The following is a 22,886-nucleotide window of genomic DNA, read 5'->3' as shown; positions in this document are numbered from 1 at the left end:
CTAGATACTGAGTTCCTTTAGATGCTCTTGTTGTATCTCCCTACAAAGGCCTTCTTCTAGGAGGCTCCCCTGGGAAGAGCATGGTGTGTCCCTAAACTGCAGGAATTCAGTGTAATATTTTAATTGTAATAAGGAGGAAAAGACAAAAGCAAAATAAATTGTAATCAAAGTATATGTGTGTGTGTGTGTATAAATGGGTGTATATATTTTTTCCTTTCTTATTGTTATTTTAAAGGTGATTTACAGAGGAGTTATTTACATACATAGGTTTTTTAACCAGTATTAGGGGTTGAACTCAGGATGTCATACTCTTGCTGGCTTTTTTGCTCACAGTTGATGGTGCGATACAATTGAGCCCCACCTCCACTTCCAACATTTTGCTGGTTATTTGGAGATAAGAATCCTTTGATAGAGGCATAAAATTCCATTGTGTACATGCACCACATTTTCTTGATCCATTCATCTACTAAGGGGCATTTGGGTTGGTTCCATATTTTAGTGATGGTAAATTGTGCCGCAATAAACATAGTTGTGCTTGTGGCTTTAGTGTGGTCTTGCTTGTAATCCTTTGGGTAGATACCCCAAAGCAGGGCTGCTGGGTCACAGGGGAGCTCTATGTTTAGCCTTTTGAGAAACCTCCACTCTGCTTTCCAGAGTGGTTGAACAAGTTTACCCTCCCAACAACAGTGTGGTTCCCTTTTGGTTACTTCCCTGCCAGCATCTGTTGTTATTAGTTTTCTTGATAATGGACATTCTTATTGGGGTGAGGTGGAATCTCAATGTTGTTTTGATTTGCATTTCTTTTATGGCCAGTGATGTTGAGCACTTCTTCATTTGCCTCTTGGCCATTCATAAGGAAATGGAAAAACTTGGAAAAAATCATATTAAGTGAAGTGAGCGAGACCCAAGGAAACATAGACTCTGTGGCTTTCCTCATTGGTAATAATTAGTACATATCTAGGATAGTCCTAGCAGAAGATCACAATAGTTCAATAGCTATGTACCTATGAACACATAAGATGATGCTAAGCAAAATGATCTCCAAGTTATGGAAATAAGCGGTTTATCATTGTTGCTGTTATTTTCAACATACCATGTGAAATTATGCCATTTTCTTTTGTCTTTCTTCCCCAGGGTTTTACCCCTGATGTCACTGTAACTGATTTTGGTGCCCTGCATACGGTATATATGTTTATTGTAACTAGGGAAGGGAAGGGAAACATCAAAATGGAGAGACAAAGGATAAAAGGCAAACCAATGCAACAGCAATACTTATAAAACTATATGCTGTAAACCAACTGTACAACTTTAGGGGAAGGGATCAGAAGAGGGGGAGAAGATGGAGAAAAAAATTAGGGAGGGGGTACCAAGTTTGAAAAGAAATGTACTCACTGCTTTATGTATGAAACTGTAACCCCTCTGTACATCACTTTGATAATTAATTAATTTTTAAAAAGAATCTTTGGATTTATCTGTCTGGGCTAGCCTCCAACTGTAATTTTCAGATCTCAGCCTGCTGAGTAGCTAGGATTAAGCCACTGGCACTTTATTCAAATTATATTTTTCTTTTACACTATATAAATGCCCAAGCATGACATCACAGAGAGACATAATCAAATAAGTAGATTCTGAGTATAGAATCACCTTGAGTTACACACCTATTGTTCAGGCTGCTGTAAGTTCATTGTATTTGATTACTCAAGCATGATGAGTATCTTTGCTGCCCATGAATATAACAAGCAGTAGACAGGTCTTCATGAAGTTCCAAAGAAAACAAAGTATAATCTTTCCTCTGTTTTCCATGAAGGCTCTACTCAGGACAGTTCAATGTATATTTGAAAGATACATTTTTCTTTCTGTGTGAAACAAAATTGAGTTTTAGATTCAGACAGTTTTACAGTGATTATCACCCCCACGGGTGCCCAGTAGACATTGGATGTACAACAGAGCTTTGTTGTGTTAGGCAGTCCCGAGTATTGCAGAATATGGTTGCCAGCAACATGGGACCTAGTTTTGTTCCTCTTTTAATTTCCTTAGTATTGGTAGAAGAGGTGCTGGGGATTATCAGAGAAGTATGGTAGAGAGCATTGCCTTATGTATCTCACATAGCTTTCCAAACATGAACTAAGATATCTTCCTGTTTCCCACCTACCCCTGCTCTCAGTGTGTTTACCGCCATCATTCTCAGTCTTAAACTGGACAATTGTGTAAAAAGCCAGTACATCTGGGCCCATCTTCCTCACCATACATATCCAGTAGTTCACCAGACCACTTTGCTTCTGGCTCAGAAATAAATCTTCCTTGATGCTGCCTCCTCCATTGTCCTGCTTTCTCCTCTCTTTCCATCTTCACCTGGGCTTTCCTAACTGTCTTATCTCTTCTTCTATGAGATCTTCCTACACCAGGGTCAACTTATCTCTGTTTTGTGGCATTTCTATCATCTTTATTTCTTTGTATGCCTGTGGTTTCTATTACACACAGAGTTTCTTGAGTACAAGTTAAATAGTCTTTAAGAGTCAATGGCCAGAGTTTAACTCTTACTTAATATAGTAGTAATGTGGTTTTAGGCAAAGTCCTTAATCCCTTAAATCCCAGTTTTCTTATCTATAAAATCGAGGTAATAGTAACTACCCCATAAAGCTATTGAGGATTGCTGGGCACTGGTGGCTCATGACTGTAATCCTACCCATTCAGGATGCTGAAATCTGAGGATCTCAATTCCCAACCAACCCATGCAGGAAAGTCCATGCGACTCTTATCTCCCTTAGAAAACTGCTAAAAGAGCCAGACTTGAAGTCATGGCTTAAGCCATAGATCCCTGGCCATGAGCAAAAGAAGCTGGGAAAGCACCCAGGCCCTGAGTTCAAGAGCCAGGACTGACGTGTACACATGCACATGTGTGCCTGTGCATGCACACAAACACACACAAGATATTAAGGATTAAATACAATGCTTCTATGATATTTAAAGCAAAGCTTACAATATTTGTTTTAGTTTTCCTCTTTTTTTATAATTTATTTATTAAACAAAATTTTTTGACAAGGTGTTGTGCAAAAGGGGTACAGTTACATAGTAGGGCAGTGTGTACATTGCTTGTGATATCTTACACCCTGTTTTTCTTTCCCTTCCCTAGGTCAGGTAGACATATATACAATACACAGTGTACCAAAAACATATACAGTAGCCATGTGGCCTACGCCAAAGGAAATTCGCCTAGGGCTTTAAATGTAATGTCAACAATAGAGTTTGCTTATCCTTGTCTTATATGAACGTAGATACATAGCTTTTGAGCTATTGTGATACACTGAGAGGTCTATTTTTGACCTTTATATGTTGAGTAATTGTTTGGTTTTAGTTACATAATGTAGGGTCGCTGACCCAAACCTGTGGGAAATACCATTTCACAAGAAGTTTTTGGTTTCCCAGACCTGGTCTCTACTGTCTCCCCCTCCCTCCACCTTAACAGTCATCTATCAAGGAGATCATGCCCCTTCGTTTTCTGTGTTCTAGGCTTGTCTCGCTCAACATTATTTGTTCAAGTTCTGACCATTTCCCTGCAAATACCAATATTTCACCATTTCTAATCGCTATGTAGTATTCCATTGTGTATAGGTACCATATTTTTTGGATCCATTCATCTGTTGAGGGGCATCTGGGTTGTTTCCATATTTTGGCTATTGTGAATTGTGCAGTGATAAACATGGAAGTGCAGATGTCTTTTTTTTTTTTTTTTTTTTTTGGCCAGTCCTGGGGCTTGGACTCAGGGCCTGAGCACTGTCCCTGGCTTCTTTTTGCTCAAGGCTAGCACTCTGCCACTTGAGCCACAGCACCACTTCTGGCCATTTTCTATATCTGTGGTGCTGGGGAATTGAACACAGGGCCTCATGTATACGAGACAAGCACTCTTGCCACTAGGCCATATCCCCAGCCCGCAGATGTCTTTTTGATATCTTGGGACCTGTTGTTCAGGATAGATCCTAGGAGTGGTATGGCTGGGTCATAGGGTAGGTCTATGTCGAGCTTTTTGAGGAACCTCCATACTGTTCTCCAAAGTGGTTGTACTAATTTGCACTCCCACCAACAATGGAGAAGGGTTCTTCTTTCCCCGCACCCCCTCCAGCATTTGTTGTTGCCTGAGTTCAGAGTATAGGCCATTCTAACTGGAGTGAGGTGGTATCTCAGGGTTGTTTTTATTTGCATTTCCTTTACTGCCAGAGATGTTGAACATTTCCTCATATGTTTCTTTGACATTTTTATCTCTTCTCTTGTGAAGTCTCTCTTTAGCTCCTTTGCCCATTTCCTAATTGGTTTACTGGGCTTGGAGGGGCTTTAGTTTTTTGAGTTCTCTGTAGATGACAGATATTAGGCCTTTGTCTGTTGCTATGCTGGTAAAGATCCTTTCCCATATGGTTGGCTGTCTTTCTAGTTTGGTGGCTATGTCCTTAGCTGTGCAGAAACTTTTTATTTTGTAGTAGTCCCATTTGTTGAGTCTCTCCCCTATCTGTTGTGCCCCTGGGACTCTATTCAGGAAGTTTCTTCCTGTGCCTATAAGTTCTAGCGTCTTTCCTACTCTGTCCTTCAGTAGTTTCAAAGATTCAGGTCTGATGTTGAGGTCCTTGATCCATTTTGAGTTGATCTTGGTGCATGGTGATAGGCTAGGGTCTACTTTGAGTTTTCTGCATATGGCTGCCCAGTTTTCCCAGCACCAGTTGAAGAGGCTATGTTTTTTCCATTGTATGTCTTTAGCTCCTTTGTCAAATATCACTGGCTGTAAGAGTGTGGTTTTATTTCTGGGTCTTCAATTCTATTCCATTGGTCTTCAGGTCTGTTTTTATACCAATACCAGGCTGTTTTTGTTGTGATAGCTCTATAGTAGAGCTTGAAGTCTGGTATTGTGATACCTCCTGCACTGCTTTCTTTGCCTAGAATTGCTTTGGCTGCTTTTGCTGTTCCATATGAATTTATGGGTTGCTTTCTCTATTTCAGTGAAGAATGTAGCTGGGATTTTGATGGGGATTGCATTGAATTTGTATAACAATTTGGGCAATATGGCCATTTTCACTATATTGATTCTGCCTACCCATGAGCATGGAAGGTCTTTCCATCTCCTTGTGTCTTCTTTGATTTCCCTTTTTAGATTTTTATAGTTCTCATTAAATAGGTTTTTCACGTCTTTAATTAGGTTGATCCCTAGGTACTTTATTCTTTTTTTGGCTACTATAAATGGTATTATTTCCATAATTTCCTTTTCTGCTTGTACATTGCTGGTGTACAGAAAAGCTGCTGAATTTTGTGGATTGATTTTGTATCCTGCTACTTTGCCATAATGGTTTATTAGGTGTAGGAGTTTGGGGACTGAGTTTTTTGGGTCCTTCAGATATTAGATCATGTCATCTGCAAATAGGGATAGCTTGATTTCTTCCTTGCCTATGTGGATCCCTTTGATGTCTTCCTCTTGCCTTATTGCTATGGCTAGGGATTCCAGCACTATGTTGAAAAGAAGTGGGGAGAGTGGGCATCCTTGTCTTGTTCCTGAGTTTAGGGGGAATGATTTTTCCCCCCATTTAATACGATATTAGCAGTTGGTCTGTTGTATATGGCTTTTATTGTTTTGAGGAATGTTCCATCTATTCCTGTTCTCTCCAGAGCTTTTAATAAGTATGGGTGTTCTATTTTGTCAAAGGCTTTTTGGGCATCGACTATGATAACAATGTGATTCTTGATTTTAGTTCTGTTGATGTGGTGAATTACATTGATTGATTTACAGATGTTGAACCATCCTTGTGTCTGTGGGATGAAGCCTACTTGGTCATGATGTATAATTTTCTTGATCAGTTTCTAGATCCTGTTAGCTAATATTTTATTGAGGAGCTTTGCGTCTATGTTCATTAGTGATATTGGTCTGTAGTTCTCTTTTTTTTGTTGGGTCTTTGCCTGGTTTGGGGATGAGTATAATATTAGCTTCATAGAATGAGTTTGGGATTTCTCCCTCTGTTTCTATTTCACGGAAGAGTTTGAGGAGTATTGGTATTAGCTCCTCACTAAAGGTTTATTGAATTCGTTGGTGAATCCATCTGGGCCTGGGCTTTTCTTTGTTGGGAGGCTCTTGATTACCCCCTGTATCTCGCTGTAAGTTATTGGTTTATTTAGTTGATTTGTTTCTTCTTGATTCAGTTTGGGCAGTTTATACTTCTCTAAGAATTGATCCATTTCTGTAAAATTATTGTTTTTTAGTGAGTAGAGGTTCTGGAAATAGTTCCTTATGATTGTTTGAATATGTTTGAATATGTTTGAATATGATTGTTTGTGTATTTGTTGTAATTTTTCCGGTGGAGTCCCTGATTTTACGTATATGAGTCTCTTCTCTTCTTGTTTTTGTAAGTCTTGTGAGGGGTTTGTCATTGTTATTTATTTTCTAAAAAAGCCAGCAAAGCTTACAATATTAAGCAGCATCATTAGCTCTTTTTTTTTTTTTTTTTTTTTTTTTGCTAGTCCTGGGGCTTGAACTCAGGGCCTGAGTACTGTCCCTGGCTTCCTTTTGCTCAAGGCTGGCACTCTACTACTTGAGCTACAGCACTACTTCTGGCCTTTTCTGTTTATGTTGTGCTGAGGAATCAAACCCAGGGCTTCATGAATGCTAGGCAAGCACTTTACCACTAAGCCACATTCCCAGCTCCATCATTAGCTTTTTTTTTTTATCATTCCTGATTTTTATTTTTTTTTATTTTAATATTAAACTGATATACAGAGAGGTTACAGTTTCATACATTAGGCATTGGATACATTTCTTATACTGTTTATTACATCATCCCTCATTCCCCCCTCCCTTATCCCCCTTTCCCTTCCCCCCCCCCCCCGAGGTGTTCAGTTCACTTACACCAAACAGTTTTGCAAGTATTGCTTTTGTAGTTGTTTGTCTTTTTTTACCTTGTGTCTCTCGATTTTGGTATTCCCTTTCAATTTCCTAGTTCTAATACCAGTATACACGGTTTCCAATATACTCAGATAAGATTACAGAGATAGTGTAGATACAACCACAGGAAAGTGATACAAGAACATCATCAATGATAGAAGCTACAGATACACATGGGACGTTGAAAGTAGTTACAACTGTGATATAACAATCGTTTCCATAACATGGAGTTCATTTCACTTAGCATCATCTTATGTGATCATAAGGGTATAGCTATTGGGCTCTTGTGATCCTCTGCTGTGACTTGCCTAAACCTGTGCTAATTATTCCCAGTAAGGGAGACCATAGAGTCCATGTTTCTTTGGGTCTGGCTCACTTCACCTAGTATAATTTTTTCCAAGTCCTTCTATTTCCTTACAAATGGGGCAATGTCATTCTTCCTGATAGAAGCATAAAATTCCATTGTGTATATGTACCACATTTTCCTGATCCATTCGTCTACAGAGGGGCAAAAACGATGGTTAGATGCCACGAAGTAGGTGGCAATGCCTTAACTGTATGCATGTTGTCAGGCCCAAGGGCCTCTTCCATCCTTGTCAAGGGGAGTGCTAATCTTCTCTCCTTTCATGCAACACCATCATTAGCTTTTTGAATCTGTTCAGCCTATCACATTAAGCATTACTGGGAAGGTACCAGCACTGCCAATACTGTCTAATGGACAGATTTTATGATCTAATAATAATGGATTTTATTGGAAAGTCTGGCCAGTTTTGTCAAACATTTAACAGAAGTAAATTAATCCATGGAAAACATGCTTCAGAGGACAAAGAAAAGGTGATCTACTTGCCCCTGCAATTTATTTGGTGCTTTTAAAGGCATTCACCAAAAACAATAATGTAAAATAAAACCACTGTGCCTTTAAAGTCTGTGCCCATTATGGGAAATCCTTTGCCTGGGAAAATCTGTGTTTGGGTTCCCAATTTATGCCTTCTAAAAAGTACAGCATGGGGAAGCATCACCTCCCCCTTCTATCCAGGGTGGGGACAATCACAAGCACCCCTGGTGTGTTGCACTAACACTGCTGTGGCTTTGAGCTGAAAATGTCTATTCTTACCTAGCCTGTCTCAATTGTTTCCATGCTTAAAAATAGCCTTTCTTGGGGCTGGGGATATAGCCTAGTGGCAAGAGTGCCTGCCTCGGTATACCCGAGGCCCTAGGTTCGATTCCCCAGCACCACATATACAGGAAACGGCCAGAAGCGGCGCTGTGGCTCAAGTGGCAGAGTGCTAGCCTTGAGCGGGAAGAAGCCAGGGACAGTGCTTAGGCCCTGAGTCCAAGGCCCAGGACTGGCCAAAAAAAAAAAAAAATAGCCTTTCTTTCCTACACCTTAAATGCTGTTTGCAATATAAAACTTACTCCTAAATTTTTTTAACTTCATAGTTAATTCTCTGCTAAATGTGTAAAGCCTCACATTCACTCTCCCTGTACTGGAAGATTTGCTCTGATTTCACTGTTTTCATCTAGTAAATGCCACTCCAGAAAACATTACTGTGTTCACTCATTCTCAGTGGATGCAATGGGTCAGAGAATTCTTTGTGTGCCTCTCCACAGAGGGGAAAAAAGAATAAGCCGGCCTTTAAACATGGACAAGAAAACTGCTCGCAAGACAGACAACCCTGCTTTTATGTGGTGCTTGTGGACAACCAAGCTGAGTTCTGTCAGATCTTCTTAAAAAGCAACTGTACTAGCTCAGTTAGGACTGGCTGCCTCTGAGCGATCCTCCCCCCTTCTCCCTTCTGTGACATGTGTGGTAAAGAGGGGTAGACACTGTCATTACTGCAGAGGACTCTTGTCATCTGACTCCCCAAACTGTTTCCACTAGGGTATCTTTTTTAGTTTCTACAGGCTGCTGTTGTACAGGCCCAGCTCTCACCTTATATCTTTTGTTGCTATTGTTATTTGGTTTGGTTTATTTGAGGTCTCACTATGTAGCCCAGGCTAGTCTCAAATTCATAGTCCTCCTCCCTCAGCCTTCAGAGTGCTGAGATTACAGGCATGAACCACCCATGCATTAGAAGAGAGGGAGGGAGGGAGGGAGGGAGGAAGGAAGGGAGGGAGGGACATAAGTAAGATGCCAGAATTAAATTATTAGCTTTATCAACTGGTAAAAGTGGAACTGGAGGGTATGCCTTACATGTACAGCCCCAGAGGTTTATGAACTTCTGTCCTCAGTGAGATTGGGTTCTGTCAGCATGCAGTCAGGGTACAGCCAAACTAAATTTCACAAAAGGAATAAGTTCCTAGGCTGCTGACTAAGCATCTGCTGTTCTAAACGCAGTGTTAATCTAGCTGCTCTTCCCCGGAGAAACACAGTGAGAAGGTGGAGATACCCTTCTTTTTCCCTCTGGGGTCTGGACATTCTCTCCTCTGTGTTACACTTAACCATAGTAAGCAAAGTGAATATTGCTTGTCTACACTATCAGCCATAAAATACAGGTAATCACAGGTGCCTCCTTTTTATAATATAATTTTATTTTTATTATTAAAGTATAGTATACAGGGGTTACCATTTCATAAATATGGTAATTAGTACACTTCTGTTTTTGGACAATGTCACCCCTTCCTTTGCTTTCCTGCCCATAGGTTACACAGTTCACTTTCCCATAGTGTATACTCAATAGCATAATTGTTTGTTCACCCTTCCTTTCTCCCTTTCTGTATCCCCCCACCCCCGCTGCCCTCCCTAAAAAAAAAAAAGGCAAAAACAGCTACCACTACCACTGCCAACAATAACGACAAAAATCCCATGTTTCTATTTCTTGGAGTTTGTTTCAATAAATAGTATTTTCAATGTTCAGAAAGCTTATATATACCTTTGATACTCCCCTAAGAGTATCCTTTTTAGTCTCTTTGTGTGTGTGAATGCCTAGAGTCCTATATAGGTTATCATGTCTACTTGTATTTTAGATCTAGCTCCCACATATGAGAGAAAGCATGCACCATTCATAGCTACTTCATAATATGGCCAAGACTCCCTGAAACAAGGCCCTTTCCCAAAGTGCAGAGTGTGAACTATCCTCTTTGATCAGGACTGGCGTGACCTAGAATCACCCATCTGTAGGCCTGGTATATATTTGTCATCCCCTTTCTCTTCTCATTCTAACCCCCAGCTTGTTCCCTTTCCCCTGCCTCACTCCTGCTTTGCTTTATTTCATTTTGACTTGTTTCATCTTGTTTTGTTTTGTTTTGATATGGGAATACTGCTCCTCTTAGAGCTTTTGAATTAATTCAGACTGGCCAAATCTTCGCTAATCCTGGCTTACATGTTCCAAAACTCATTAATTTGCACAAAGAAAGCATTTGAAACAATTAAGTCTACTTTATAACTACAAAACTGGCTGTACCTATGTCCAGCAAAGGACAATAATGCATGGCCTCTCACACATATTATTAGCTGAGAATATATTTCTGAGATATTAAATTGGCCGGCACTTGTAGACATCTAAGTTTCTTAATGTTCCCTTTGAAACTTGTGTGCACATGTTTTGTGCAAAGCACATGAGAGAGGCTCCATTCAATACCACATTTCTAGAGTGTGAATGCTTTGTTGGCTTGTTTTTCCCAGCTGAGAAAAATCCTCACAGCAACTCTGTTAGTTACCTGCCATTTTTATCCCCACTTTGAAAAATACAACTGGAATATAAGAAAGAAAATTGACCTGCCTCATAGTTTGATGACTCCGTGGACAAGATAGGAACCAAACCCCATGGTCTGAGATGTAGCACCCAGCCCTGATGCCCTTCCCCACGGGACATGGCCACTGAATTCCTGCATAGATTACCCAATAAAGACCTGGAGATGAGACAACTCAAAGTGATGGGCTGGTGCTAGTTTAGAATTATAGCCTGGATTTTAACACACTTGCTTCTAATTAGCATTGAATTTACAGTTTGCTCTGTGGCACTTGTGAGCCCCTTGTCCCTGTTCCCTTTCCAGCTGCCCCAGTGCCAATATTTCCCTCAATCAAAGTGAGCCTGGCTTTATTTCCAGACCCAGCAGCTCTGTTTCAAAGCCCCACACCATGCTGGGCTAGCAGGCCAGGCCAGAGGGGGAACAGCCAGTGGAGGCAGAGTCCTGGGCAACAGTGGAGCAGTGGCAATGGAGCTCTGTGGCACTTAACTCTCCCTGGAAACGTGCTGTCAGACTCAGGAAGTGCCATTTCATCTTGGCGAAGAAAATTTCTTTTTATACCCCAGAATGGACTACCTACAGTCTTTCATGGAATCTTACTTTAAATCTCACCCTGAGAAGTTCTACTAGTAAATAACTTGGTGTCCATTATTTGTCCTGTTAGCTGAGCCACACAAAGTAGGGGTTTATTCTTTTTTCTCCCCATCTCTTTTTCCATTAAAAGGCTCTTAAAAGAGAACCTGAGAACCCACTGCCCTGGACTGTAGCCCGGCAGTGCCCTCTGCGGACTTGGGTGGGGGCCTGGGGGGAGGAAGCAAATTCAATCAAAGAGCCACTGTGGAGCTTGAAAGGACACCAGCCATACATATGCCACAAAGATTCTCTTCCCTTCAGCTTTCAGATCTAGCTTTTGGTATTTGTAGGGCCACCCTGAGCTGAGAAACTGGGAGTAACATGTTCTGATCTAAGTGCTTTGCAGACTTTCCCTTAATCCTCACCACAAGAGAGCTGCCACTCTGATCCTCATTTTACAGATGATCAGAGGCATGGAAAGGTGAGCTAACAAGCTCAAGGTCACGCAGATAGGAAGTGATGGAGCCAGTCCTTCTAAGCAGTGCGCTCCTAAGTGTATACTCCACCTAGATCTTCCTTGAGCTTGCTGCACCTCACATGCTCCCTCTTGCCTGCCATCCGGCAGAAACTCCTGTTTCAAGAAATGGAGGTGGGGCAGGATAGACACTACCATTTTAGTATTCTTACCTCAGTGACGACCTATTGGTAGTTTGTTTCCTGAACAAATTTTAGCTTTTGATGAGTCAAGATGCTTCTCACTTGCTGCCCCTGCCCTTAAGACGGTACTGGCAGAGGCTTTACTCTCGTGCTGCTGACAAACTGAACCCCAGAGCTGAGTCCTTGCTTGTTCACCTGCCACCGATTCAATTGTCAGGTTGTATGAGCAGTAAACTATTCCCACATGCTTTTAGTAGAGATGCCACAGGATGGGATACCTTTGAAGATGACCTGAGTGGAAGGGAGTATGGTGCCTCTTTTCTTTTTCCTTCTTAGTTTTGGAAAACATGTAGACAATCTAAAGAAAATAATCTCTGAGAGCCTGAATGCACAGAGTAATGTGTGTGTTCTTTTGAGCACCCTCACTGTTATTCATGGATCCAAAGTACCGTATTCTTTAACATTACCAAGATATTTACCAGTGGCTTAATGGATCCAAATGTGTGAGATTCTGTCTTCTTACCTCTGCTTCTTGGTCTGCAAGCATTATCTATGTCTGTCTCAGCCTCTGTCTCAGTCTGTCTGTTTATCTGTCTGTCTCTGTCACACACACACACATGTGTACACACATACATGTGCACCAGAATCACACAATGTTTTTCTTCCACATCCTTTTGGTTCAGAATTAAGAAATTAGATAATTTCTCTATACGAAATTCTTAAACTTTTTTTTTTTGGGGGGGAGCCAGTCCTGGGGCTTAGACTCATGGCCTGAGCACTGTCCCTGGCTTCTTTTTACTCAAGGCTAGCTAGCACTCTACCTCTTGAGCCTCAGCGCCATTTCCAGCCTTTTCTGTTTATATGGTACTAAGGAATCAAACCCAGGGCTTTGTGCATGCTAGGCAAACATTCTACCACTAAGCCACATTCCCAGCCCTCTTAAAATTTTTTATGCTATAAAAATAGTTGCTCATAAAATATCTGAGGAGCACTACAGACCAGTTTTCAATTCAGCAAAAAGGAATTTATTACATAGGTTCATGTGCAAAAGTTTTAAGGAAGGATCCCAGGGAAAATAGACTTAACCTACTTAAGACAGAAGTCAGAAGTTAATTACTTTCCATTCAAGCCAGTTCTTCCTGGTTGATCTCTCTCTTTCTCTCTCTCTCTCTCTCTCTCTCTCTCTCTCTCTCTCTCTCTCTCTCTTTCTCTTTCTCTTTCTCTCTCTCTCTCTCTCTCTTTTAATGTTAGCCATGTCACCACTTCACTTTCTTTACAAAAAAGCTTTCTTATGATGATTGATCTCAATTGTTAACTTGATTGGATAGGGTAATGTGGGGGGGGGGGCGGTAAGGGCCTTCCAGAGAGGATTAGATCATGAAGGCCCTAAGCTAATAATGAATTTATTATAGGATGGGAGTAGTAGAATGTAGGTGGTGGGTCCTAGTTGGAGGAAGCAGGTCACTGAGCCTTATCTTTGGGGACTATGCCTTTTCCTGGTCACTTCTGTACCTCCTTTTCTCTGCTTCCTGACTACATGATGGTAAACTGCCTTGTTCTACCATGATGACTGAGCCTTCCTACCCATAAGCAAAGTTAAGTCTTTCCTCTCCTAAGTTGTTTCTCCCAGGTATTTTAGTCACAGACAAAAGTAATACATTTAGTCCAATAGCATGTTAATAATCTGCCACTAGTAAAGCTATAAAAATTTAGTAATAGCTGCTTTTAAAGTTCTATGTCATAATCTGCCCTGGAATAGCACACACACACACACACACACACACACACACACACACACACACACACAAAACCTTAAGCATATTTCCATTAACACTGAATCCATTTGGCTGGCCCAAAGTGAGCCAGTGTAGTTTAAAGAGAAACCTAGACTAGTTTGGATTTGAGTCTCAGCTAAGTCACTAACTAGCAATGGAATCTTGCCTAGGTCACTAGTATTTCTGTGTCTTCCTCCCTTTGTCTAAAATATGAAGGTAACCACATCTCCCTCACATACTATTGTAAGATTTACATGAGATTCAGTAGTTCCTCCACCAATATTTCATTTTCCATGATTTCAGTTACTCATTGTCAACTCATCAGAAAATGTGAAATGAAAAAAATTCGCAAATACAGAATTCATAAGTTTTGAATTATACACTCTTCTGGTAGTGTGATCCAATTCTGCATGTCCCTTCTGTCCACCTAGGATATGAGTCTTCCCTTTATCCAGTTTATTCATGCTGTATACACTACCCACCCACTAGTCATTGTGTAGGCTTCTTTTTTATCAGATTGTCACAGTATTACAGTGATTGTGTCTAAGTAATCATTATTTTACTCAGTCATGACTCAAAAACAATTAGTGGCACTGGCAATTTGGATAAGTCAAAAGGAAAGTCCTCAATTTAAGAAATGAAACCCAGTGTCAATAGCTTGTGTCTATAGTCCTAGCCACTCAGGAGGCTGAGATCTGATTATCATAATTTGAAGCCAGCCCAGCCAGAAAAGTCCATGAGACTCTTATCTTCAATTAAGAAGCAAAAACAGCCAGAGTGATCACTGTCTGTGGCTCAAGTAATGGAATACCATCCTTGAGCAAAAAAGCACAGAGATAGCACCGGACCCTCATTAAGCCCCAGTATCAGCACAAAAGAAAGAGGGGAGGGGAGGGAGGGAGGAATGAATATTGAAGTTGCTAAGAGCTACAGTACATTGTTATAATTTTCTATTTTATTATTGGTTATTGCTTGTAACTTCTTACTGTGTAAACTTTGTCATACATACTTGTATACATGTGTCTACATACATAGGAAAAACATAAAAGTATATAGGTTTGGTGTTACCTGTAATTTCAAACATTCTCTGAGGTTTGGGACAGATAAAGGGGAACTACCATGATTATTAAGATCTACGCTTTAGCAAAATGAAGTCCAAGAGATGGAAACAGGAGGATTTTGTTGTTGTCATTATGTTTAATGTACTAGGTGAATTTCCCTTGGCTTACCCCCTGTAGTCACTGTATATGATTTTGATACACTGGGTATTGTATATATGCTTATCTGAACTAGGGAAGGGAAAGGAAAATGAGGGAGGGTGTAACAAATAAGACAAGAAATGTACTCACTACCTTATGTAACTGAAACCCCTCTGTACATCACCTTGTCAATAAAATTTAATTTAAAAAAAAAGATCTACACTTTAGGCTCCATGTTTAGCAGGTAGCGGGTGCCCAGTAAATGTCAGTCTGAAAGGAGAGTGAACTAAAGGATTCCTGAAGGTCACTTCTGACGTTAGCTACCCATGCTTCAGAGAGCTGTGAGTGCAGGGTACAGGCATGGGGAAAATACCACATTCCTAAGCTTCAAAGACCTTGGTGAAAACATTGAAGGTACAAAGGAAACCAAAAGAAGACCAGTGGGAGGAAATAGTCACCTTGACCCATTTGGTCCTGGAAACAGGAAAACTAAAAGATTGACTTTCCTTAGATGAAAGTAGAAGTAGCCAGAAAGGTTGAAAAACCCTGACTCAGCCTGGTGCTGGCCTTTAGTGACGACGCTAAGCAGATGCAGCCTAGCCATTCTGACACAAAGGGATTTTGTAGGTTTTTACTTTATTTGTGTATTTTTTTTATGATGGCAGAAAAATGAAGTACCAGTTTCATGTGAGCACTGATAACTGATCACTTTGGCCTACCCTATACTACAGTTGTAGATACAGCCACTGGCATGTCCAAACAGTCTTAGGTCTGTTGCATGTCACTAACATGTACCAAAACCACAGCTGAAGCCAAGCATAGTGGCACACGCTTGTAATTCGGATAGCCGAGGCAGGAAGACTGTGAATTTGAGGGCAGCCTGAGCTAATAAAGAGACCCTGTTCAAAACAAACAAAACAAAACACAAGTTAACTATCTGTCCCTGCATTGTGGAAGAGCTATTAGAGCTAGATATCTGGCACCTGTTTAGCTTCTACCCCTTTACCCTTGTCCAAACCTCAAATTAGAAAGGTCACAAATACCTTGGGAAGTCTCATTCCCCAAACCAGAGCAAAAATCACCAGTTCTTATTTTGAAGTTAACAAAGTCAAGCTTGTTTATCATGTCATCTGGCTTGCTCACCATATTTTGTCCAAGGACTCTCAAGGCCATTTGGCTACAGCCTAAGAAATACATTACAAGAGCAGGACAGATTCAGGGGAGAAACTGCAATCTTTGAATAATCTACCACCTGTAGAAATCCAGAAATCTAGCCTTGCTAGAGGTCATGTGCTTTTATCATTTTTTAAATATGAGTGTAACTTGGCACTGACCAAGAAAGGTAAACAATATCACTGGACAAGAAATGGACTGAAATAGATGGTTAGAGTACTATCCTTGGAAGGTAGGGATAAATCTTGCCAGATCAAAGCTGTGCCTGCAACAGAGTTGACAGACCCTGAGGAGAAGATTGGAACAGTGCATTTAATCTCTCTGTGTGTCCTGTCTCCAGCCTTTATTCCACACAACACTCAATTCCACTATACACTATTGTACTTCGTGGTAGAGTATAATAGCCACTATTTATTACTTTTTATTTTTCTGTTGGTTGTGGGGCTTGAACTCCAAGCTTGGTCACTGTTGCTGAGCCCTTTTTTTTTCCTTTTGGTTATACAGATGATATACAGAGGGGTTAGAGTTACGTAAGTCGGGTATTGAGTACATTTCTTTTGAACAGTGTCACCCCTTCCCTCATTTTCTCCTGAGCTCTTTTTGCTCAAGGCTAGTGCTCTACCACTTTACGTCATAGCACTACTTCTGTTTTTCTGGGGATTAATTGGAGATAAGAGTCTCACAGACTTTCCTGCTCCAGCCAGCTTTGAACCATGATCCTCAAATCTCAGCCTCTTGAGAAACTAAGATTACAGGCATAAGCCACCAGCACCTGGCAATAGTCACTATTTATTGACACTTTGCCTTGCCAGGCACTGTGTTAAAAAAAAAAAAAAAAAAAAAAAACTTTACCTAATTTACTTAATCTACACAGAAGCACTGTGTAGCAGATCCAGTCTACCATGTTATATTTGGTTCTGATTGGATTGCTATTTCCATCCTAACATTCCCCACCTTACCATCACAGATGCTAAGATGAAAATAAGTTTGGATTGACCACACCCCTCCTCAAAACAGTAGAGCCAATCCCATCTTTGTTTTAAGTCTGCATCTTTGTTCTTTGTTTACATTATTCACTAGGAGATAAGTTCAAAGCTCTGATATACAGTTCAACATCTCTGCTTGATAATATCCCATCTGAGGCTCCCCTCCTCTATAGTCCCAACCCAGACCTTTCATTCCCCCTCAGTAACTCAGTCCACTTCTGCTCTGTATTATATCATCATATGCCTATCTTTGGTTTTGTTTTGTTGGTGACCTACTGGAGAGTAAACTTCATTAAGATATACATCCCTAATTCCAGAACAGTACCTGTCATATTGTCTTTGCTCAATAAATTGTTTCTTGAAAAAATGGTTCCATGGAGAAACTGAAGCATGGATGGATAAATAAGTTGTGCTGGGTCACTTGTCATAAAGCAGCCAACCCACGTCAACATGATTGCAAAGTCCTGGTCCATAAACACCATGTTATTCAGCTTCTTTTAAAAACTAAATTTGAAAACAAGTCATTAACATTTTTATTCATTTGTGGAATATAAGGTAATTCAAAACATGTTTAAAATGTGTAATAATTATTATCATTTTCTCTATACTGGGAGCCTTCAAGTTCCTGGTGAAGTTATTTTAAAATATATAATTACTGGGGCTGGGGATATAGCCTAGTGGCAAGAGTGCCTGCCTCGGATACACGAGGCCCTAGGTTCGATTCCCCAGCACCACATATACAGAAAACGGCCAGAAGCGGTGCTGTGGCTCAAGTGGCAGAGTGCTAGCCTTGAGCGGGAAGAAGCCAGGGACGGTGCTCGGGCCCTGAGTCCAAGGCCCAGGACTGGCCAAAAAAAAAAAAAATATATATATATATATATATATATATATATATATATATATATATAATTACTATAGTTCTCCTGTGCTATGTAACATTAGAATTGCTTCTTTCCTCTGCTGTGTTTTCCGTGCCTGTTACCTACCCTCTCCCTCTCCCCTTGCAGAAGCCTCTAATGGCCTATGTTCTGCTCTCCTGCTTCTGTGTCATCAACTTTATTTAGCTTCCATACACAGGTGAGAACAGAAGGTGTTTTTTTTTTCTTTTTTTTTTTGGCCAGCCCTGGGCCTTGGACTCAGGGCCTGAGCACTGTCCCTGGCTTCTTCCCGCTCAAGGCTAGCACTCTGCCACCTGAGCCACAGCGCCCCTTCTGGCCGTTTTCCATATATGTGGTGCTGGGGAATCGAACCGAGAGCTTCATGTGTAGGAGGCCAGCACTCTTGCCACTAAGCCATATTCCTAGCCCCAGAAGGTGTTTTTCTTTCTGTGCCTGACTTACTTCACTGAACCTGACCAGACTCTTCAGTTCTATTCATGGTGTCACAAATGGCAGGATCTCCTCCTTTCCCAGCTCCTACTCAGCCTCTCTATGAACTGTGTGCATACACAACCTCAGTGGAATGGAGTCACAAACAGGGAGTCTCTTCAGAGCGCTGACTAATTGAGGAAGATTTTGTTTTTAAGTTATGAAAATTGTTTAAGTTGTCTACAAGCAAAATTCAAGTAACTTCTATTTGAGGAGCCAACAATAAACTCATTACTCTTAAAAGATTAGTATATTAGTCTAGATAAAAACTAGTTTGAGCCCAGCACTGGTGGCTCACCTCTGTAATAGCAATTACTCAGGAAGCTGATATCTGAGTATCGTGACTTGAAGCCAGCCCTGGTGGACATATCTGAAAGACTCTTATTTCCAACTAACCAACAAAAAGCTGGAAGTGGCGGCGTGGCTCATTGTGGTAGAGCACCAGCCTTGAGCAAAAAAGCCAAACAGACTGCAAGGCCAAAAGCAAGCAAACAATAAACAAAAACCCCAGTTTGTAACTTTCTTACCTTTGGGAATGGCTTAGAAGAAGATGAAAGGTGTTTGTCTAGATGAAGAGAAGTAGAAAAGTCACCGAGGGGTAGTGTGTTTTCGCTGATAGGTTAATGTTCACCTAAAAACAATCACTTCTCTTTCTTGCTGTCAGCTTCAGGCCATTTTTTATGTCAGTGTAGTAGAAATCATTAAATATGGTTCCCAGTATAAAAATAGAAGTGTCTAAATAGGCTATGGCATGTTCCCACTGTGGAGTAGCTCACTCCTTCACAGAAGCGCGGGACAGAATCTATGCAATGAATGGGAAAGCAGGCCTCTGAACGTTGTGTACACAATGATGACAACTCAGAAAATTCCCTTTAGTGGTGTGATCATAGAAGATGCTGGGGTTCTTAGAGAGTGATTCAGTTGCTTAGGATTTATTTAGCTCTCTCATGTTTGTCTTGATAGTTAGATGTTTCTGTTTCTTACTACTCAGATGATTAAATATACACAAAAAGGAAGAAATGCAGTGTACCATAACCTCAGCCAAACACAAACGTCATCCCATCTGCCACACATTCTTTTCCTTCCTGCTGTCCACCGCCACTGATTGCTGACAGGGAGCCCTGCCCTTCCCCAGACTTCCCACCTAGTGGCAGAGACACCTGCCCTGCAACTGCCTTTTCTTCCCTCCCTGATGACTGTCTGATGCTTCTCTGTTCCATTTTTGGAGGCTTTTTGCCCCATTGCTCTTGCCCTCTTCTTGTCTTGGATGTAATCTGGTCCCTATTTTTTCCATACCCTGGAATGGTCACTGGGTGTATTCTGCCAGTAATTTTGACCCATGTTTCACCCTGTCTCTTCCTGTGTTCATAGCCCAGAGTTTGTAGCCTTGCCTAAGGAAATCCTGCCACTGCTCTAATGGTATGTGTTCTTCCCTGACTCGCCTTTGTTGCCCTCATCATCTTCATTCTTTTCTTGTTATCCCTCACCATCCACTGTTCTGATGGACTGAACCAGATAAAGGTTTTGGCAGGTACTGTTAGTTCTTTCTGCCTCACTTTGTTTCCACTCATCATTGGCTCCTTTCTGTAAGCCTTCTCAGCTTCCCTTCTGCAGCATGCCCCCTATTTTAACCCCATGACACACTAAGTTGCCATTACTAAGAGTAATGGAATCCTCAGATTGGAGGCTAAATCTAAAGATCTCTTTTCTTTATCTTTGTAGCTTTGCTGGCTGCAATATACACATTTGCCTTTTTTTTTTCATATTTTAGAGGCTAGACAAGGGACTTGGTGGCTTTCCTCCTATTTCTCAAGCCATTCATAAAGTGCTTTGTTTCCTTTTGCTTCTTATTACAGTATTCACTTCCCTCCTCATCTCTCCCTTTGCCTTTCTGCATGGTGTAGCCAGTTTTCTGTAAGCAGAAGGATTGACTCTGCTGACACCTGTGACCTTCATCTAACTTGCTTATTTGGGTTGGCTCAGATTTTGACCATGGATCCTAGTCCTCTGGCTCTTTATCTGTGGCTCATGGAACATGATGAAACTCCCCTGAAGCTGTGTTCTGACCTTCCCAGACTCTGTAGCTTCCACATCCATTAGCAAGAAACAGTGATTTTTCAGGCCTGTGACACAGCATTAAACTCTGCTTCTTTCTAGCCTCAAGACTGAATCCTTAGCTGAACTCCCCATGGCTCACAGTCACATGTTCTGTCTTGGATCACCCTCAACTATATGATCTCTGCCCTACAACCAATCAGAGACCCCAAGTTACTTGAGAAGGAGGAGAGAGGTACCCCTGCTGGGTTAGCAGTTAAGTCCAGACTGCAGAAGATAAACACATCTTTCCATACATACCAATGTTATTTCAGCCAGGAGGACTTGGCCTTTGATGACCCAGATCTACAGAACAATAAACCTGTTCGAATTGTTTTTGATTCTTGATATGCCTCATCTGCCTCCATGACTTCATACTTCAAGTAGCCCTGGCCTCTTTCCAGTTTCTAGACCCATAACTTACATTATTTTTAGTGTATCTCATGGGCTTCCTCCTCTTGGAGAACTTTATTTATTGATTTGGTCATGCATCCAGCAGACATATTGAACACCTGCTGGTGGACGCTGTAGATTGTCCGAGGTTAGTTGAGGAGTTAGACAAAATAAAGGATTGTGTCATTTAGTGTGCCTTTTATTACTGGTGACAGAAATCCTATTTCAAACTGGCTTACACAAAAATAGAGTATGTTCATTTTCTCACATACCTGGCAAGGGTAGGGAGAGATCTGGTTTGTTTCAGGCAAAGCTGGAACTTCAGTGCTGCCTCAAGACCAGGTGTCCTCATCGCCCTGTTTTGCCCTGTTCTGTGATGGCTTCATTCCAAGCTCTCCACTTGGTAGTAAACAAGATGTCGGCAGTGCCAGGTCCATGCATCTCATGGCTTCCAAACAGTAGGAAAGGCACCATTCTCTCAGCAGCTCCAGCAGACAGCCCACTAAAACTTGTGGTTTCTGCCTGAATTATGTCCTCTTCTCCGAGCCACTGATTTTCACCATGGGAATTCCATGCTCTGATTGCTCAGACTGGAGTCATGAGTCTTCTAATAACCAGATGTGGAGTCAGCTCTACTCAAATACTCATATTGAGAGCAAGGGGTACAGTGGTTTCCCCGAGAAAAAGGTGAACAGCTGTGGGATAGTTTTAAAAAAGGAGAAAGCTGGGTACCAGTGGCTCATGCCTATAATCCTAGCTACTCAGGAGGCTGAGATCTGAGGACTGCAGTTTGAAGCCAGCTTGGCAGGAAAGTTGGTGAGACTCTTAGCTCCAATACACTACTCAGAAAAAGCCAGAAGTGGCACTGTGGTTTAAGAGGTAGAGTGCTAGCCTTGATCACAAAGAGGCTCAGGGACAGAGTCCAGGACCTGAGTTCAAGCTCTGGACCAGCAAAAAGAGAAAAAGAGAGAGAGAGAGAATGAGTCGGGCACTGATGGCTCATGCCTGTAATCCTAACTATTATGGTTTGAGGAGGAAGAGAGGAAGGAGAAGCGGGTAGAGGAAAAAACATCAATGTGTATAATAGAGTTATAAGTGGACAAGTCTGTCCAACAGAAGCATTTGACTCCACACAGGATAAACAAGGAAGGTGCTTCACTTCCTTGCTCATTCCTTTCAGCCTTCTCTGTTCCAGGTGAAGAGTATAGTTCATCCGAGAAGTAGCCTCTGCCCACATGGCGCTTACCGTAGTGAGGAGGAGAGGTGACATGGTCCTACATTCACTACAGAAATGTAAAAGAAATGTTTTTATAATAAGACAGCTCCAACCATTATATTACTTAACATCTACCTTATGCAGGCTGTCTCAGTGGGTATTTGTTGTTGTTGTTGTTGTTCAGTACCTGGAATAAATCTCTCTGGTATGCTTTGAATAGTGAAATCTCCATAATCCACACTAAAATAAAAATCTAGGCTGCTACAACCAAAACCTTGCTTAATTAAGTGGTTGAAATTTGTTTGCCTTTTCTTTTTCCAAGTCTTTCTTCCCCAGTGCTGAGGGTCACCCAGGCCCTTGCATATGTCAGAGGCAGTCCTGGAGTTTGAACTCAGGACACATACTTGCTAGGCAGGCCTTCCACAGCTGACCCATGTCTTCAATCCTCTTTTGCACCCTTTATTTTGAAATAGGGTCTTGCTTTTTCCTAAGCCCCTGTTACTCCTATTTTATACTCCACTGTAGTTGGGATACCAGGTGTATGCCACCACACCCAGCTTCATTTATTGAGATGGACATCTCATGGTCCTTTTGTGTTTGGTCTCAGCTTCCCATCTAGCTAGGATGACAGGTATGTACCATTGCACCCAGCTGTTGGGTGTCTGCCCAGACTGCTTGCCTGTCTCCCCAGGCTGGTCTTGAACTACAATCCCTCCCACTTGGATTACAGGTGTAAACCACTGGTACTCGTCTGTTTTTCTTTTCCACTTAATTTACAATTTTGCGATTTTCTTACACTTGAGACTTTTGTATTAAGGTAACTCAAAACATGAACATGTGTAACAGATAT

General features: G+C 41.3%; 1 protein-coding gene and 1 non-coding gene across 4 annotated transcripts in view; one reads left to right on the top strand and one right to left on the bottom strand.

The window, feature by feature from the left end:
* Alg14 (ALG14 UDP-N-acetylglucosaminyltransferase subunit) overlaps window positions 1–22,886 on the top strand; it is a 76,663-nt gene that overhangs the window by 49,590 nt on the left and 4,187 nt on the right. The gene's annotated exons all lie outside the window — the stretch shown is intronic.
* On the bottom strand, window positions 7,423–7,548 carry LOC125355832. Its single transcript, XR_007211759.1, has one exon. It is a non-coding gene; the product is annotated as a U6atac minor spliceosomal RNA (small nuclear RNA).

This window comes from Perognathus longimembris, chromosome 7 (genome assembly GCF_023159225.1).
Source record: "Perognathus longimembris pacificus isolate PPM17 chromosome 7, ASM2315922v1, whole genome shotgun sequence".
Lineage (NCBI taxonomy): Eukaryota > Metazoa > Chordata > Mammalia > Rodentia > Heteromyidae > Perognathus > Perognathus longimembris.
This window is presented reverse-complemented; position numbering and strand designations above follow the sequence as displayed.